Here is a 20232-nt window from a genome sequence, read left to right on the forward strand (position 1 = left end):
TTATTTTAAAGCATTATTTCATATTTATAATTTTATGTTAAATATACATTTTTAATTGGTTATTATTAAATGATACGTATGTCATATATATATGTATATATATATGTATATATATATATATATATATATATATATATATATATATATGTATGTATATATTACAATTTATTTATTATATATTACTTGTAATTAATTGTTTTTGTAATATGATGTAAATTTTTTGTAATATAATTTTGGCAATTTTATATCGCATACATTATAATTTGGATTAGTTTTTTGAATTTCTTTAAATAAATTATAAAAAATATGTTTAAAAGAAGAAAAGAAGTAAAGTAAGGTTCTACAAGTAAACTATTGACAATGTTCTTTATACAATAAACTACTTGAAGTTAAAAACTTATAAATTAAGTATATAGGGTGTGATCCAAATTATGGAATAATTTAAATAACCATAAATTACCATAACAAATGAACATTTAGTTATAGATTAAAAATAAGCCGCATAAAGGATTATATTTTTGCGGAAACTTTTTGAACTATTGGTCGATGCTAAAATTATATTTATAACGTTCCACCCACGTAAAGGGTGCAGAGATTTTGTCATTTACGAAACGACGTCGTTGTTCCCACCATTCACGAACAGAACTCCCGAATAAAAATGGAAGTGAAACGTACAGAGAAATGTTCACAATCAAGCGACGAAAAGAAGCGATATTTGAAATAGGTATAACCGAGAGAAACTCAGTGAGAAGGATACTTAAGTCACTCTTGAAGGGAACGACGCAATAAGAAATCCCCATTTTTTTTCACAGTAGCAATAAAGAGAAATTTTAATGCCTTCTCGTAACAGAGCTTCGGCGTTTCTCTGGTAGTATTGAGCCGTCGTCTGGGATTCTACTAAAACTTTTTGTCGCGGGAATATTTTCGGTAAATTGGAATTACAAGTATACGCACGATCATAGGAGACTTTGCGACTTTTTGTTACAACATTTACCTAGCATTAAGATGATTCGCTTTTTTCCTTCGAAACATCATTTTCATAAAAGAGAGAAATTTAGGTATCTTATAAAATATCTAAAAATTTAAGAATATAAAAATTATTAAAATTTTTGATATTTTTTTAAAAAGTTCTTAATCTAAATTTTAGAAAGAGTTTTATCATTTAAGGCAATAATAAAATTATATGAAAAATCAAAGCATTAACTTAATTACGCGACCCATATATCTCTATATAAATTATTAATAGAGTTCTGTTAAAAACATCCAAAAATAAATTTCTCCAAATTTCCAAATTGTTAAAAACTTATTTAAAAATTTACAACTATCCCAAATCCTTTCCAAAATTTCTAAAAAATTTACAATTTTTATACAATAAGAGGCGTCGCCAAATTAGTCTGTCGGTTTTTTACATTCGGTTCTTTTGTTTTTTAAATGATAAAACTCTTTCTAAAGTTGATTGAGAATTCTAAAACTTTTCGGGAGTATACTCAAAAGTCTATAATAATATTTTTTACTTTCTGAAAATGTAGAACTAACTTTAATAAAAGTAATGGAATCCCGAGCTTTGTTTCACACGTTGAAGCTCTCCTCACATCCCTGCAGCTTAATCCTTTTTATTCCTGCCTTTGCTTAACGCGCATGTTCGACGGACTCGGACTCATTCCGCTATTTTTGCAAGATAACTCGTGACGAAGAGAGATTAGCCGTGCCAAGCCGATTTGTGCGGTTTCTACAAATCTCGCGTTTAAATACCGCGAGAATTCACAACCGGTGCGTTTGAAATATTTGTTAGAGATTCATGAGATATCAGGAAAAAAAAATTTTAGGATAGAATGTTATACGTGAAAAAATTCTATAACATCTTATTAAAAATTTAATGAGATCTTTATGTGCCTCAGCTTTCATCTTTAAATTATGTGCTTCATCTTTAAATACATGGTGCCAATATTTTACCATCTTTTTTTATCAGTCTACCATAAAAATTTATAAGCACGTGCTACGTGCGCGCCATTTATTTTATATATAAAATACAGTACATATATATATATATATATATATATATATATATATATATATATATATTAACTTTAGTTTATATATTTATATATTAACTCTAGTTCTATGTTTTCTCAAAAATCAATTAAATTAAAAATACACATACTAAATATTTGAATTGTCAAGTGTGTCACTCATTAGGATTTTTATAATTTTCCTATTTTTTACTATACTCTATTTCTAAAGAGTTTTATTTATTAGCAGCGTTAATTAATTCCTTTATGTTTAAATAATTTCTCACTGAAGAATATACTGTCTGAATATACTGTCTCGGTTTTTGCAAAATGTTAGACGAAAAATCGTCTTATCCTTTGCAATATTGGTCTTAGCGTTAAAATGTTAAAAGTCAGTTTTATATCTCGTACGGTGCTACTCAGAATCCTTATTTAAGCCGGATATGTCTCGTTTCTTAGATATCTTTATACAACATGCAAAAGATCAATTTCCGAAACGGAAGTTTATTCTATTATAATATTTATAATGTCCCATATTTTAGACTATATTTTTTCAATTTCTAAACAGTTTTATTCTTATTCATTAACATTAATTATTTCTTTCACGTTTATATGATCGTCCAGTATATAAATCAAGTTTTTTTTCGCAAAATATACAAAAAATCGCGATATTCTTTACAATGTTGGTCTTAGTGCTAAAGTATTAATAGCTTCTTTTTATATCTCGTAGGATGCTACTCAATTTTTATCAAAAAGTCGAAATAGCGAAATGATAGATTAAACTTAATATTTAAAGTATTAAATGCTTAGTCAACAAGCTTTTATTGTTGTATGAAATAATGTACAAGTGCAGCGTCGAGACAATCAATCAATGGAATCGCGAAAAAAAGACAACAATATTTCAACAACATGTTCTTTTTATAAAAAGAATGCGTGAAATAGAGATTTGAATCGAATAGAGCAGATTAAACTTTCGCAAGAAAGGCTACATATAAATGCATGCAAATCTATATATTAAAGACTCTCTTAGATATTGATATTTTTTGTTAGGTTGCAATTATTCAGTTTATTAAAGCTTAAGTTGTAGCTCTGTGGGAAAATTGTAATAATTCGCGGATCAGTATTTCAATATTTCAGAATATTTCTTATGATATTGAAACATCAATCTTATAAAGAATTTTTGGTATAGAACGTTTATAAAGAGTTGTATCCAAAATCAAAGCACATGTCACTAATGCATTATACTTCTACGTCTTACAAATAGTTGCTTATTCGAGATATTGCTTTACTATTAAAAAAGAAATTACATTACATATTCAATAATTCGCGTGAGACGCTACAAAGATTACTCTTACAAAAAATTACAATAAGGTTTTATGACCTAGAAGAACAACGATTGTTCGCCTTATTTACGAGCATCTCTCTCCATTACGCATCGCGTTCTATTCGATGGAGATCACGAATACACGAAATTGGTACCCACCTAATCTGCATATCTCCATTCTCGGAGATATCCGTACTCGGAAGTAAGTCCGAGCACGTCGGTATACTAAAATCGGTCTTACTGACCTGCATCACGAATGCATAAGAACATCATTAGGAATAGAAAATATCGATTTTTTTCAAGTTACTCTCTCTCACTGCCAGATGCTCGAACGTTCTCGATCACCCAAGGGATGTTCTCTGAAGAGTTTCAGGATTACAAAGCAGACAAAATCGATACGTTGCATATTTCGAAAGGTATACTTCTCGAATAGGTTAATCGATATTATATCATACAGGAAGGATAAATGTAATACTGTATTATTTTTTGACTTGAAATAAAAACCGATTAAATTGCCATAAATATAATATGTAAAAAAATGATAAAATAATTACAAAATATAATTATTTATTAACAAGCTCTGATTATTGATTAAACAGTTTTTAAAGAGAGAGAAAACGATTATTTCTATTATCTTTAATTCTCCTATCTCCTTTATCTGAGAAAAGTATGCCACAAACACGAGATCTGCCACGATGCATCGTAAGTACAAGTACAGGAATCTATCCGGTGATGTACTGCCACCGGTGAAGTAAACAACGTTCGCGGAGTCGCGCCCGCAACGTGAGTGATGCACCGCTCGCCACGGTCGGTGCAGTTGGATTGATACGAGCTGTCAGGGACCACCGTCTATATTGTGAATACAAAATATCGAGCAGTACACGAACGGAGCTTTACGGATAAAAGAGCGAAAGAGAGAGAGAAAGAAAAAGAAAGAGAGAGAGAAAGAGAGTGATATAGAGAGGCGAAAGGGGATTGCTCGGTTTTCTCAGTGAAAAGAGATCGCGAACGCGATCGAAAGGATGCAGAATGGAGTTTACTCCGACGAATTCAATCTCCGTGTAAGAAAAGACGAGATCGTCAGCGCGATCGCCTATGCATGCACCGCGCAGGAGTATATTCCGGAAAATGCAGGGCATCGCTCGCGTCGTCGAGCTTCTAGTTGCTACCAGGGGAAGAATCGAGCTGCACTTAAGGACGATATTCCTGCGATTTGGAGGAACGTGAGATCTCTTGACTACTCCTATTTTTCTTTCTTTCTCTCTCCCTCGATACTTGACAAGACCGTCGGTTGTTCGCGATCCATTCTAAAATTGTACTTGCGACATCCCGGTGGACTACCAACGATGAAATATAAATACCAATCGACAATTGGATTTGTACGACACAAATATAAACTTACTCTTAAAAATATTTATCTCGATATTATGATTTAAAAGCCAATTTTCCTACCGTTTTCATGAAAATTTAATATGTGTTTTTTTTAAAATACATATGGATTATTTTAAATAAAAACATAATATGGTGCATATTGGAATCAGTTTGAAAACATATATATATATTGTATATTTTAAAACTAAAAGAGAGATATATAATATATAGAATAAAACACATATATAAATTAAATTAAATTTAGCTTTTAATTAAATTAAATAACTTTTGAATTTTATACATTATTTCAATAGAAGATACGATACATTCATATTTCATATTTCGTATTGCTTATACCGGCTTTTTCTATTTCATTGCGTCTCAATCCTTGTCGATCGCACCGAAAGTGCGCTCCGTGATTTATGCATTCCCCTATCGTTGCATAACGCAGCGTAACTCATACAGTCGACCGATACTAAGATGAACCAAACACCGCGCACGCGATGTGTTATTTATTAATCTATTTATTCGTGCATAATCTAGGCGCGTCCGATTAAGATGATATATGCACTAGCGGCGTTGTACATATTTTAAGTTGCGGGAAAATAGCGAAAGCGTATTATTCTGTGCGTTTGCAAGTTACAGATATGCCTTGTTCGACTTGTCTGTTGAAGTTTGAAACACCGAAGTTCAGAGCTTTCTATCTTCAACAAAATTTCTCGCGTCTGTTTTCATTACATTGCATCGCATATTCTGACGAGATGTCTTTGGTTTTCCTATTGTATGAAGAGCAATTGCTTTTATACAAATTTAAAAACTGTTAATATACATGTATGTATTATAGTTGTTTTTATTTTCATTGATTCGAGTATATACATTTTATTCAAAACAATTATCAAAATATATAACCTTTTTTTCTTTATTAATATATTCTTTTGATCTTTTTTGTCAAATAATTTTCGTCGACTGACAAATTAAAATAAAGTAAAATTTTATACAATTCGTGAGTAAAACTCTCGTGGTCTGCATATAAATCGCTTTTAATTAATTAATTATTCAGTTTGTCATTTGTCATAAAATGAAACTCGTAATTAAACACGCTCCATGCTAATTTTTCGCATTTTTCGTGCAATTCAAAACAAGCATTGAAAACAAGTGCGATATGCGAATATCATTTATTCCCTAAAAAAAGGGATAGAAATATGGTAGCTTTTCCTGCGTGATCCATTTTATACACTAAAAAGCTGCGCAATAGCGTTCAACACACAAATCGATAAAATGCAAACGCGAGATATAGGAAAATAAAGTAACGCGTAGAGTGCAAAATATACTTCGATATATGTATATATGTTCCATGTGATTCACATTGGATATACCGTGTACTTTTTATTTACGTACTGCGAGTATTACAAGTTTTTTTTGCATGACATTGTTATTTGCATCAAGCTCTTCTAACATCTTTTTATATATTTTTTTATATATAAAATTATTAACAGTTTTTCACACAAACTTGTTCCAAAATTTATAATCTACCTTTGCGATTGTGAGCTACGAAAAAAAGCGAAATACGTACAAATAATATTCGCAACAGACGAACGACGTCCATAACATGCCGATCGCGAGATTATGCAAAATTACAGAAGTAAAGGCGAAGACAATTAGATAATGCGAGACATGAGGGAAATGCGAGCGAATGAAGAAAAAGGAAACACCGAAACGAACGCGATCGTATTAAAGGCGAGGAACTTTTATCTCTTTGCGAATGTGCGGCACGTTCTTTTCATAACGCGTCGCGGAATCATTTAAAGTTGCTACCACTCTGCAACTAGCGGGAAGAGAAGGTGAAGATGTAGAATGAGAAAGAGCGATAGAGGAAAAAAGAAAGAGATAGAGATAGAGACGAAGGAAGAAAGAGAGACACATCTCTTGAGGCCGAGGATATCGTCTCGTTGAAGCTTTGTTCGTCGCGAGATACACTCGACATTTACTTACCGTCGTACGTCGGCCATTGTTAATTCGCTGAACAAACTTTTTCAATTGCATCGACAACGTAGAGGGCCACTTGCCACGGAAAATTGGAATCTCCAAAGAATTCTCGATCGTCTGAGTCGAAAGTAGAAAAGCCGTGAGACTATCGGCGCATTGGGACACGAAGTTTGAACCGTTCGCCTTTTTTTTTCTACTCTCCCCCTCTTCCCCCTGTACCCTCCCCTATTCCTCACCCTCTTTTCCAAACAATTGTGCAAATTGATATTGATTCTTTTCCGTTTTAGAGAAACGTCTGTCATTTGCAAGCGTTTCTCACCCTAGAAAATGCGATACAGCTTTAAACGGTCGAAAAGTTCGAGCAACTCGTTTATTCAACAACAGAAACAAGACTTTTGGAAAACTGCTGCATAATATCGCTGCATAATATCAACGCACTGCGTCGAATATTCTTTGAATTGTCTCAAAAAATAAAAGAATGATTAAATTAGAAATATGAAACACAAAGATGAAAATTAAAAAATTGCAAAATATCGAGAGCGTTTGTCTTTAATTAAAATAAAATTCAACATCCTTGGGATTGATTTAAACTTAAATTACATAATAAGCTTCAATGTTTTATCGTCTCTAAGTAAAACAAAAATTTTTAAATTAAAAATCTTTTTGTTAAAAAGAATTTTTCCCTTTTTTTATTTAATTTACGTGTAAATTCGACTCTGTGGAATCATTATTTGGAGGAATGGGAAAGCGATTTTAAAGCCATCCGGCCACGAGAGTTCCAGCTTGGCGAAGCGGAAAAACGGGTTCGCCAGGCGGTGCCTGAAAAATGCGAAATGTGTCTGACGGGAACCACCTTTGCGCTCGTCAGATTTTCGTCATAATCCTGAAATCCTGGCGGAGGTGAAACGACGACCACGACGAAACGAGAGAAAGAAAAGGAGAGGCAAAGAGGAAAAACCGAGGGATTTGCCGTGGTGAAGAAGCCATTGACATTGACTTTGTCCGCGAAAGCGGAAGGAGACGACGAGGTAGAATAGAGGGAAAAAAGAGCAGGATAAAAGTGTCATGGGAAAAGAGAGAACGTCTGTGCAGAATTTGAAGAAGAGGAATCCGTAAGACGGCCAATTGCGTGACACCGAGATCATACAGGATAAAAATATATATTTAACTTTGCAAATAAAACGTTCTCCCAATATTAATAACTCTCAATACTTTAATAATGTTAGTGTGCGAGCGAGAATAATTGTCAATTTAATTAACTAGAAAGTACATCGAAGGATTTTTCAGCAACCGGGCGCGTGGAGAATCCGACAAGCTCACTCTCGAGTAAATTATCGGTTTTGTGAATAATGGCAGGCATTTATTACAAGCTTTTAGGAGAATGTACCGAGGTTTCGCACAGAAAAGGATATATTTGTCTACTTCTCTCATGCGAGTAAGCCATTTTGTTGAAAATGAAAATTACTTATCTCTAATTATCATAAATAGTATTAAATAGCATTAAAGATAATAAATTCCTACAATTTATTCTTTTAAAACAAACTTGTTTTTCACAGAAAAATCTATACTTGAAATATCCGACATCAATAAAATTAATTATGTCAAAACAAATAATTATCGCTCGACTATCGAACAATGCAAAAGAACTATGCTAAAATTATTTTTATTGCTCACATTGTACCAATTTTACAAAAATGGCGCATATGATTTAGATAAAATTCGTGACAAGACATGCGTATATATGCTTGAAAAATCTCGAGCACAGGAAAGATAGCGAAAGTGCTAAGAGTTTTGTCGCGTGAACCAGTTTCGCCGGAACTTTGTGCACGTCCCGATATGAAGTATACTTCCCGTGAGAAAATATTTAGATGCCCTGACACGAAAGCTGATATATCGATCGAAGCGAGTTTGCGAAAAGTAGTTGGTGACGTTGTACGACAACGAATTGATATTTAGCAAATATTCCGCGATTTAAAGTATCCTATTCCCCTCATATATTTTGATAACCTGCCTTTTTCGCAGAAACATAATTTTGTAAGCAATATACGAGCTAAGAACGCAGACAATGTTAACCCAGAATCCTCGATATGTACGCTGCTGCATTTAATAAAAGATCTCAGCGAAGTTTCGCAAGAGGCATATTACGAGGAATGAAGTAATATCGCGTACTTCCGGAAAGACAAACATTGCATATTATCCCGGAGTTATCAACAGCGCGCAATCTCTCGCTAACATGCGACAGCATCGATCATACGGGGATTGCATCGAGAATATACTGCAAAATGCAGTGCCCTCAGCGTGTCTCAAATGCGTCTGAATCGATAATTCGGCGCCTACCCTGCAATATGCTCGAGATAAATTTGGCCACGTGACCGATGATCCATCATTCGTCGGGAATTCGATAAAGGTCCGTCACTCAGCGATGGCGATAAACTTTGGTAAGATTTATTTTCCGCACTTAAATAATTTTTATTTCCATTTTTCGACGACTGATTCTTTCGTATCGAACATTTAAAATATTAAATAATATAAGATGTGAGGGGGAACAGAAAAATAAACGATAGAGTATATAAGCTCTATTTTTGTAATTATTTATAGAAAGCGTTTTCTTTCTATTCCATTATTATTATTTTATTTAAAAAAACAGCATTTTATTATTTTGTTTTTTATTTTATGTTTGAAAATAAATAAATGTCACATGCTGAATATACATATGTATGTACAATAGTAATATTTACGATCTATTGCAGATTAATGTTACTAGTAAACGATTAAATGTTAATAATTTATAATTTATACAATATGTAATTAGAGAGATATATTAATTTCCTATATATTCACGTAAAATATTATTTCTATTATATTATATGTTCATTTTTCCTATCTTATTTTCCATTATCTTATATAATATTTAAAAAGAATTAAATAATTTTGCTTCAGATTTTAAGATTTATTATATAAATGATAAATTTTCGAGTCTTGTCTTTCATTTTAATAACATCAAAATTAATCCAATTTGCTAGAAGACTTTCACATGTTATTTGTCTAATAAATGTCATGTAATTTTACTTGGCGCGCGTGAATTTGTGAGTTTTTTCTTCGGCGGGTCCGTCAAATGCTAATGTAAGTATATAGATTAACTGGTGGAAAAATGTAAGAATTCCGTTCGCCGGCGTTCGTCTTCTGACCTTAATCGAACGGAAGCTTTATTTTCGCCTCTCTAGCGATGTCCATTTTCTATAAATTACTTTCTGAGTTCGTGACGGAATGGTTCGCCTCGCTCCTCGGTCCTTCCCATTTACTTAAAATCTAGTCGCATAGCTTTCTGAACAATTACCCGCGAGATCGGAGCGAGAGAGGTGAAACGCCGAAGAATAAATCGCTAAATGTTCTTTCTTTCTTTCGGGCCAGAGTGTAGAAGAGTGCTTCTACAAAACGTAACCGAACGAGAAAAATCAGAGATTGAACGGAAAGTTCTGAGGAAAAAGATTGAGTAAATTAATATGTGCGGAAATGCTTCTAAAAACTTATCGCTGCAAATCTTTTGTACATCGTGTGCTTTTTAAATGTCATGTGTCACATTTATCATAAAAACCTGACACACTTAATGATCGATATTATCTGAAATATAAAAGATTCGATCGCTCATCGCGTACGAGAGATTTTGACGTGCATTATTAGCGTAACTTTTCGTGATGAGATCAGAAGAAACTTTAGCAGCCTATCAACCCTAACGCGATACACGTCCCGACAAAACTCGAGAATTTATTCGCCTTTCTCGTTCCAAACGGCCCGAATTATCGCTCACAGTTTTCGCAAGCAAGAAAAAAGGAACACCGTACAAGGAACTAAAGGTACACCGGAAAAAGAGATATTCGGTGCAAGGAAAGCCATGCGGGTTCGACGAGCGAGCGCGTGCGCGTGTTTTCGGTCTAAGCGCCGTCGGTTATAAATACGGATCTAAGAGCAACGACATGCACTCACGGAGTATGAAATATTCCAGTTGCCCGGCTACGTGATATTTGCAAATGCACGGCATATTCCTTTGTATCTTTGTCTACAGGTGACATGGCTAAAGTGCACTTTTCTCCAAGCGGCGGCGAATGAAAAATGAGAGGACCGGAAGGAGAGCGATAAAAAGAGAGAGAGAGAGAGAGAACGGCCGGCAGTTTCGAGCTGGTAAGAAACATCCGAGATACAACTTTCCCGGAAGGCAGGAAAGAATTAATGAGACGGGACCGAATGACTGACTACCACCTCGCGAAAGACAGGAAGAGAGACGGAAGGGAAAAGGAAAAAAAAAGAAAGAAAAGAAAGAAGAGGGGAATTGGATCGCGAAGATGCAAAAGTTTTCCTCAAGCTGCTCTGCGTCTCTCTCTCTCTCTCTCTTTCTCTTTCTCTCTTTCTCTCTCTCTCTCTCTCTCTCTCTCTCTCTCTCTCTCTCTCTCTCTCTTTGCTAGTCGGAAGTCACGCGAATCGTTGCTTGCGAAGGTGGCGTGTCCTCCTTTCTTTCCCGAACAGCTGAGCAGCTTCTTCTTCGTCTCCGTCAAGCTAACTTCGTAATCTGAATTTTCCGCGGAGACGTCAAAATAAAGAATGGCTGAAAGCGACGAAAGAGTAACGAAAGGATTCTCTCCACGCAACCAACCATTCGAATATTATATAGTAAATATTTAATTTTAGAATCTAATTTCTCTCTCTCTCTCTCTCTCTCTTTCTCTCTCAAAGACGTCGAATAAATTATTAGTGTTGAAAACTGTTATCAGATATTACACGTTAATGCACGTTGTAAAGTATCCGGAAACCATTTTCATGTAAAATAAACTGTCAACATTTTAACAAAGAGAGAGAGAGAGAGAGAGAGAGAGAGAGAGAGAGAGAGAGAGGACTAAATTAATTTATAGATTCCTACAGGAAATTAAAAAAGTAATTACTGTTTAAATAATATAATATAATAAAAGTTAAAATAATTTTACTTATAACAAATTTAATCTAAATAATTTTAAATAATTGTAAAAAATAAATTCGTGTCATTCACTGTTAAATAACATTAATATTAATATATATTAGTAAGTATTTATTGTATTAAAATAAACCAATGATATTAAGCTTTTATCGTATCATCCTGACAATATTGGTAATCGATATTGTCGCTTGTGACAAAGATAGCGCGTATTTTTGCAAGCACCTAGATAAAACTGTTCTTTAATAGTTTCAAGTATAAAAATGAAATTCTGTTGACATTGTCAAGTCCCACCGGTTATTTAGCGAAGCATTTTTAAGAGAGGTAACCTCGTTCCATTAATTTAGCATGCATGAAGCATGTTGATGTTATTTGCGGCCGCTGTTAACTAATGCAGAAAGGTGCCATCGTTTATTTTACTACATAAGATAGTTTAATGACTTTTTTTGTGAAATTAAGTACGATAATTGAAGTTTTTAATAAAGGCAAAGACGTAATGATTTTCCAATATAGTAACAAAATAAATAATTAAATAATGCTATATTTATCTAGATATCTAGCAAAAGTTAAACTATGATAACTAATTAATCTTATTACATTGAAAATTTTATTTCAAAATTGATACGATCCGTTGCATTATTTCACTTTCTTCCACGCTTTAATTATAATCAATTAGAAATATAATTAAATGCAATATTGTTCTCTAAATGAAATCAGCGTATTATTACTAAAAAGCAGTAAATCATCAGTTTCAGTTATAATTATATCAGTGTAAATCAATGAAATCTATTGAAAGAATCAGTCAATGGTAGCAACTCCAATTAGTGATATTTTGAAATGCATCTTATAATAGCATATATGAAATAAATTTATGATATACTTTTTTGTGTTAAAAAAAGAAATATCTAAATTTTTTTATCAAGAGTCTTGTTCATTTTGTATCTCGTTTTGTAAAATAGATTTATATATATGTAACATAATTTATATATATATAAACCTGAATTTTTCAATACTAACTATATATTTTTCACATTTCTAATGTGTATGTGGAGGAGGGGAGAGGCTTCTTCCAAAAAATAAAATTTTAAAAGCTGTATCATATGTATGGTTATTACCAATTTTTCAATGAAATCTTATTGCCCATAAAATTAGCCCATACATATATCCGATAATCAGTGGGGCACAAAATGGAGGAGCAAACTGTGACTGTTTCACTAACTAAATCAGTGATATATTTACCGATCTTTAACAACAGTTTAATTATAGTGACATGTTCGCTGATTCAGTTTAAGAAATCATATTTAATATTAGTAATATTAGTATATTAATTTTATATATAAATCAATTATCAATCGCTAGATTTTAATACGCGTACTGATTTAGTTGATTTAATTAATCGAAATTCTCGCGTTACAATATTCGCCTCCTGCATTTATATATATATGTCTATACTAGTGCACACATTTTTCGACATATTTCGACTAATATAGCAATTTCATTGCGTTATAACTTGTCAAAGCTAACGTTCCTAATCTCAACGCCAATCTTCATCATGTATCGACTCTCGAAAGTATAGCTCATCCGCGATCAATGTTACGTGTTTCACAGGACTTCGATCAAGCCCCGAGGATCAGACGCGGCAATTTCTCTCACCTCCGTCGGATCGGATAATTTCGGTTAAGTGGCTCTCGGGAAACGATCGCGTCGACTGTGGCGGCGTTCCGTTAAACGACGCTTCCTCTTCCGTCTTCTCTCCGACTGCTCGTCGTTTCTAGCTGTTCGTTCCGTGGCATCGATCTCACCAAAGAGGTCCGCCAAGGAGCGAGAGCAACGGGGTAAGAACAAACGCGTCGTAATGACGAAGCTTTGTCGAATTAGAGCCTTCCTTCCCAACCATTTCGCGCTCTTCCCCTCCCTTTCCTATCTCGCAACCCTACCTTGCACCCTCGCTTACGCTTACGACGCGCGTTTGTGTTTGTATGGATGTGTGTGTGTGTGTGTTTGTATTTGTTTGTGTTGGATGTGCGTATCATCCCCGTGTGTCTAGATCGTTGTGTGCTGGAATTTCCTTTTCATCCCCCCTCATTCCCTCCACATACTCTAACCGTATATATGTATCTACCGGCAGACATAATTAACAATTAGTTCCCCTCTCATAAGTCGAGCGTTCCCTTGATGTGCGGTGCGCGTCTTACCGTAAATTGCGTTTGCTTCCTCTCCATGTATTCGCGTTGCCACAGTATTATTATTCTTAACGAGTATTAAAGATCGCGATTGAATAATCGGTAAAAATATTCGCGCCAAATATCCCCGATAAATATAAATTTATAAGTTTCTAAAAATTATTTATAAATAAAGAAAATAGAGATTTATATGTAAATTTAGCATCCTGATTTTTTAATAAACTCAGTTTTCAACAGAGAAATTGATGGTATTTCGTTCGTAGTTGTAAATATAATAATTTTGCTTAGTCAAATATAGTATTTAAATAATATAAAAAATATCACATTTTGAAGAAATACCATCCAGTTAAAATAAAATTGCTAATATATTTTAATTTAAAATTATTTGTAGTGATTTTTTTTTTCGTTTGTAGTTGCACTGTTAAAAGTTATACTATATGTGTTATTACGAAAAACTTTTATCAACTTCAAACACATCTCTAAATCCGCTTGCACTGTTTTCCAAAACTGTTTGCGTTTGTAGTAATTCTCTCTTCGTTTGAACTGTTTTAAACTTATAATATATTTGCATTTGTCAAAATGGAAATGTAACTTACAAATAATTGTAACGATAACTAACTGTAAATATTTCCTTTATTAACATTATAATTGTAAATATTTCTCTCATATCACACACATTTCAATGTACATTTTCTATATTTATAATTACGTACGTGACTATGTTTTTTAATCTGCTTTTACGTTAAATCCAGACTAGGTGAATATATACGAATGGGAAGGTCTCATCTGTAAGTGTAAATAAAGAAACAGCAAACTTGTATGCGCATGTTTGAGGTGGAGATGCTTGCAGCGGAATTCATTTGTTCGGTGAAGCAAAGCTCAGCGAAATCTCACGCGAGTACGGAAAAACGAGATACGGAAATCGCGCATGAGAAAATAGTTTTTGAATGAAAATCGGTTGTTTACGATTCGGGGAAATGTATTTCATTCGATAGACATCGTTGCATTGCGCTGCACGATATCATGTATGTAACGACAGCATATATAATCTAAATATTACAATAATCTTTGGAAATAAATGCGTTATGATTAAAAGATCCAAGCGTAATGAATGTCGTATTGAAAAAATTTATATCTTTTATATTATTTCGAAAAGATTGAAAAATATGAAATCAGATATTATTCAAAATTATTTTAAAAGAAGTAATTTGAATAAAGATATTTTTAGCATTGTCAACAACAATACAATGTTTCTTTTTCAGTCTGTATCGATAAACGTATTAATTTCGACAAAAAACTGAAAGAATTTCAGCAGACTGTTATATGTGCGGGAATAAAGATGATGTCACTTGATGAGAATAAAAATTAAGAGTGTCTTGTACCAATTGACGACATAAAACTTGACGTACTCTTGCGAAGCATAGCACGAGACATTTAGAAACATTTTATTCATTGACGATTTAATAATTCATGACTTTAGAATCTCTTCGATAACAAAAAATACTGAGTTTACATCGCAAGTTCGCAAATCAATCGTTCCTCCTCTGTTGAAACTTTTTTCGCTACTCTCCTTTGGTAAACTTTATTCGCAGACGTACGTCCGACAATATGGATGGTTATTTGTGTATCCAACTCTGGCTCCGGAGATAAAGTATATAGAAAATAGCATTACTTTCCCGCAAAAGAAAGTATTTTGTACCTTTTTACGACTTTACTTATATGTAAGTATAAAAGGCCGTGCAAATGTAAAAACAGACTTTTACTACGTAATGCAATCGAAGAATTTGTATGCGAACATTTTTCATGCATTTTAGCGCTAAATATCAAGCATTAAATCTAAATATAAAGATCTGAATCGAACATATAGCGTTATGTTATTATAGCACAATATTTGTGGTGTAAAGAAATGATTTATAATTTATATTATGAAAAAAAACATATTTAATAATTAAATTAACTACGTCACACAAATTAATCAGATTTGTAATATATTTGCAGCAGATTGCAACATGTATCTGCACAGTTTATTTAAAACTAACTTTTTCGTTGTTTCAACATTGATATATATTATTGTGTAATCATTACATCAAGCAATTTATATCTTGTGCATATATTTTATTATGTGTAAAAAATGTATATATTTAAATTTATGAATATATTATTTAAATTTATGTAAAAAAAATGTACGTATTTAAATTTATGAGTATAATTAAATTTATTTCCACAAAATTCCGAAAGAAAATTTGTTAGATGTAAAAATGTATGTAAATAATACATAAATAGATACGCATTTATATATTACAGAGTAGTTATGTATAAAAGAAGCTACACATATATGTATTTATTTATGTGTATCTATAAGTAATATTTTATATATTATATATATTTCTCAACATCGTAATTAGGATTTATAATTATTTAGATTATTTGTAAAAGAGAGAAGGAGAGAAAGAGAGAAAGAAAGGGAGAGGGAGAAAAAGAAAAAGTAAAAAGAGAAAGTTTAAAAATCTTTTTATTGTATCTTTTTATAAAAGTTTATATTTAAAAAATTTGAATTGAAATTTTTTGAATTTAAAAAGTCGAAAAAGAGTCTTCACATATTGAATAATTAATAAAAAAATATTGATAATAAAATTTATTAATATATTTATTCTATACATGTAAAAATATTTTAATAATGTGTTTGAAATTCATAATTATTTGTATTATACACACACACACACACACACATATATATATATATATATATATATATATATATATATATATATATGTAAAAGAGAAAGAAAGATTTTTATTGCAATTTATAAAAATCCAAAGAAACTTTTTTCAGAGGTATGTAATATATGTATATAATTATTGTATGTGTGTTAAATGGTCAGGATTCAGAACAGAATTCTTCTGCAATTTTTTTTAATTTACATACCTCTGAATAAAATATCTTTGGCTTTTTATAAATCGCAATAAAAATCTTTATATATATATATATATATATATATGTAATTAATCCTACTAAAGATTTGTTATAATAATAAGCGCGAAAATTGAAACGCGCGAGAAAGGGCGCGAGTTTGAAATAGATCGACGACAGTGGCGGCGCGACGGGTTGCGCGGGCAACGCGCGGCGGCCGAGGCTTCGTAAGCGCGGCGCGCTGCCCCGTTCGCTCGCAGTACCGCGGCGACCCTCGAGCTGAGAGCATCGTACTTGTCGGCGCCGTTACCCGGCAAAGGGGAGATCCGTGCCGTGTGGACGCGGTCGAGGCCGCGTAGTTTGTGTGAAACGTGAGAACCTCTTCCCGGGATCGTCTGTGACTAAATTCGTGCGCGTGTCGGCGGGAGCGTCGTCGCCGTCTTTCTCGGCGTTTGCACGAGAAATAATAGGAGGAGATCTCCCGTAAATTCGGCGAACGAAGTCAGCCCCAGCAGGAAAAGTAACTTTGTCTCGTCGGTTAATCCTGCTCGCCGTTCTTCCTCCCTTTTTCCCCGCGCGCCGCGACTCGTAATACGATCCGCGACGATGCTGTGTGATATATACGTGTGAAGTGTTTTTCCGCGAGTACTCTTGTCCATTTCGCCGCACCTTCAGCTCGGCAGGAATCTGAGAAGAATTGCAGGCGGAGCGAGACTTAATTGAAGGTGTGACGGATCGTCAGAAAGGTAAGAGCATTGCATTTCGAGGAAGGATCGATTTCCTGGTTTCATTCCCGATGTGTTTGACTTCTACAAAGATGCACTTCCGGAAAAGCGCTCTGACTATATCAGTGGTTCTTGGCATTCGTCGATATATCATGTTACTTCGCACGGTTTTGAATTTAATCCGCAAGGGATAGAATCGTGATTTTCGCGTGACTCGAGAAATTGGTTGTAACGTTTTTTCGTGCACACATACACATACATACATACGCCATATTTATTGCGAATAGTCGTACGTTGCAATCACATAAATAAATAAAACGCGAAGAGAGAACATTTCTTTTGTCGAACTATATTTTTCAATTTTGATAGTTTGTAAAAAAGCAATTTTATCAAGGATACTCTATCAAAAACAGCACATAGAAAATATTATTGCATAAATATATTATTGAATATTATTGAATAATAAATATATTTTTCACACACACACACACACACACATACGCAAAATGGATTTAAAAGGGGTTGATATAAATTGAAAATAAAATTAAAATTACATTAATAAGATTAAAATACATTCATTCATACTTTATGATGATTACACTGGATGTAAATGATTACGCAGGTGGAGATAATTTATTTTTGGAAAATATTTTCAAGCGAATGCCACTCTCTTTTCGAAGTAAGTTTGAGTCCTTTGACCGGCTATTCATTCAACGTCGAGCTAAACAGAAGATTGAAGGCGCCCTTTTTACATGAAATCGAGATCCACGCGCCGATGCGTCGTCAACGGTTTCCGTAAAACGGGCATACAGTTTTTTTCCGTTCTTTGCTCGAGCTTGTCAACAGTATTGCTTATTTTACTTTATTTTATCCGACTTATATGTACATCTCGTGAAAAATATTCGATTTCTCTTTCTACAATTCTTAAAATAGCAAATGTATGTAATATTTACTTACACTTACTATTTTTTAAATTGTGATTTTAACAATAAGTACGTATCTTTGTTAGACGAAAGCTATGTCATATAAACATTTATTTCATTTTGAGTTAAATATACATCACAAAAGAATGGATTTTTAATATCTGTCATATTATATTTTAATATATATTATGGTATATTTAATATATATATATATATATATATATATATATTATGTCGTTTTATTCTTTATTGATAATATGTGATACCCGGTATGCATTTTTGGTATGCATTCGTTTTGTTACATAGTTATTCGATTTATATAACAATCATGAAAAATGTGTTCAGTTTTTCCTGCAATTCAAAATGTGAAATATATTCATGTATAATTTGAACAATTTTTTTTACTGTGATTCTAAATAAATATTTAATTTTAAACGCAAACCATCTAAGATAAATTTTTATTTTATTTTTATTTTATATTTATTCTGGTATTTTTTAATAGCGCAAATATAATAACAAAAACATAAATTTTAAATAGGTATATACATCTCACATGGCATATTGTTTTATATAATTTATTAACTAGTAATGACGTTTGATATCTGTCACGATATTTCGTTATTATTATTGAATGATTATCAATTCATATAACAGTCTTAAAAAACTTTCAATCTTTTTCTGCGATTCAAAATATTAAATATATTAACTCATAATTAATCTTTCATTGTAAAGTAAATGTTTAATCTTAGACGAAAGTGTGATATTATAAATCTTAATTTTATATATTATGAGTATGTGTATTTAATGGCAAAAATGAACAGATTTACGTTATGATATACCGTTTATGGCTCATTAACTGGCGATGACATTTGATACCTACTGTCCGACGAGAGCTTCGCTGTTGTGTAATCCGAGTTATATCCATGCAAGTTAAGGTTATTATTACGCAGTGTAACTATTACGTATTCAGGCAATGCACAGCTCATATTTTAGGGAGGGGGATTCCATTAACCATGATTTGGAGCCCTGAATCCGAGCTCGCTCCAGCTCCAAACCAGGTTTCGTCTCAGATTCCTCAATGCATGGTAGTATTAATTTTCTGAAACTAATTATCCGTAACGTGGATTTGTGTGAAAATGTAATCTCTATCACGTTCACATAGGAAACATTACGATGATTTTTATCGTAAAATAATTACGAAGAATAAAATTGATTTTTTTTACAAAACACTCAGAATATAAAGGATTAATATAAGTGTACAAGAAAAAAAAAAATAATGAATTTATCGTAATTGCATCGAAATTTAAAATAATTTTACTTTTAAATTTTTTTCTCGAGAAATCTTGACTTAGGAGAGATAATCTTTTTCCATCTGTTTCTCAATTAAGATTTATCAGGGAAACGTTACGCGCGCGTTGCCCTCCAAATTCATGTAAACCCTTTCCTCTCGGACAAGATTCCCCGGGCTTTTCGTTATTTACGTGCCAACAAATAATCAGATTTGCGACAACTTGTTGCTTACCGGAAAGCGCGGAAAGGCGAAGTTCGAAGACACCGGAGTGGAGAATCGCGCTAATAGACCGACGAGAGATAGAGATGAGAGAAAGAGAGAAAGAGAGAGATGGAGGAATCAGCTCCCGCGGCCATTAAATTAATCAACCGCCCGACCTCAGGAAAACACGGACCCGGGGTCCTGAAGTTCTCCACGTCATTCGCGGTCGTTGTAGCCGTCGTACAGCGCCGTCGCAATTTCCCTCGTCGCTCCCACTTTTCCGACGACAATGACGACGAAATAAGGTCACCGGGGTTGAAAAACGAACGGCAGAGATTTTCCATA

At 33.1% G+C, this 20232-nt stretch overlaps 1 protein-coding gene and 1 long non-coding RNA gene across 2 annotated transcripts in view; both read left to right on the top strand.

Moving 5' to 3' along the window:
- LOC140671827 (uncharacterized) overlaps nucleotides 1-14070 on the top strand; it is a 28128-nt gene extending 14058 nt beyond the window's left edge. The window contains exon 4 of the long non-coding RNA XR_012047796.1: nucleotides 13262-14070. This is a non-coding gene — a long non-coding RNA (uncharacterized lncRNA). The remainder of the gene's footprint in view (nucleotides 1-13261) is intronic.
- Nucleotides 14071-16993: 2923 nt separating this feature from the next.
- Nucleotides 16994-20232, top strand: part of LOC140671824 (spondin-1) — a 213173-nt gene continuing 209934 nt past the window's right edge. Inside the window, exon 1 of the mRNA XM_072903463.1 lies at nucleotides 16994-17493. The gene's annotated coding sequence lies outside the window, so the exon portion shown is untranslated. The remainder of the gene's footprint in view (nucleotides 17494-20232) is intronic.

Source organism: Anoplolepis gracilipes, chromosome 12, assembly GCF_047496725.1.
Source record: "Anoplolepis gracilipes chromosome 12, ASM4749672v1, whole genome shotgun sequence".
NCBI lineage: Eukaryota > Metazoa > Arthropoda > Insecta > Hymenoptera > Formicidae > Anoplolepis > Anoplolepis gracilipes.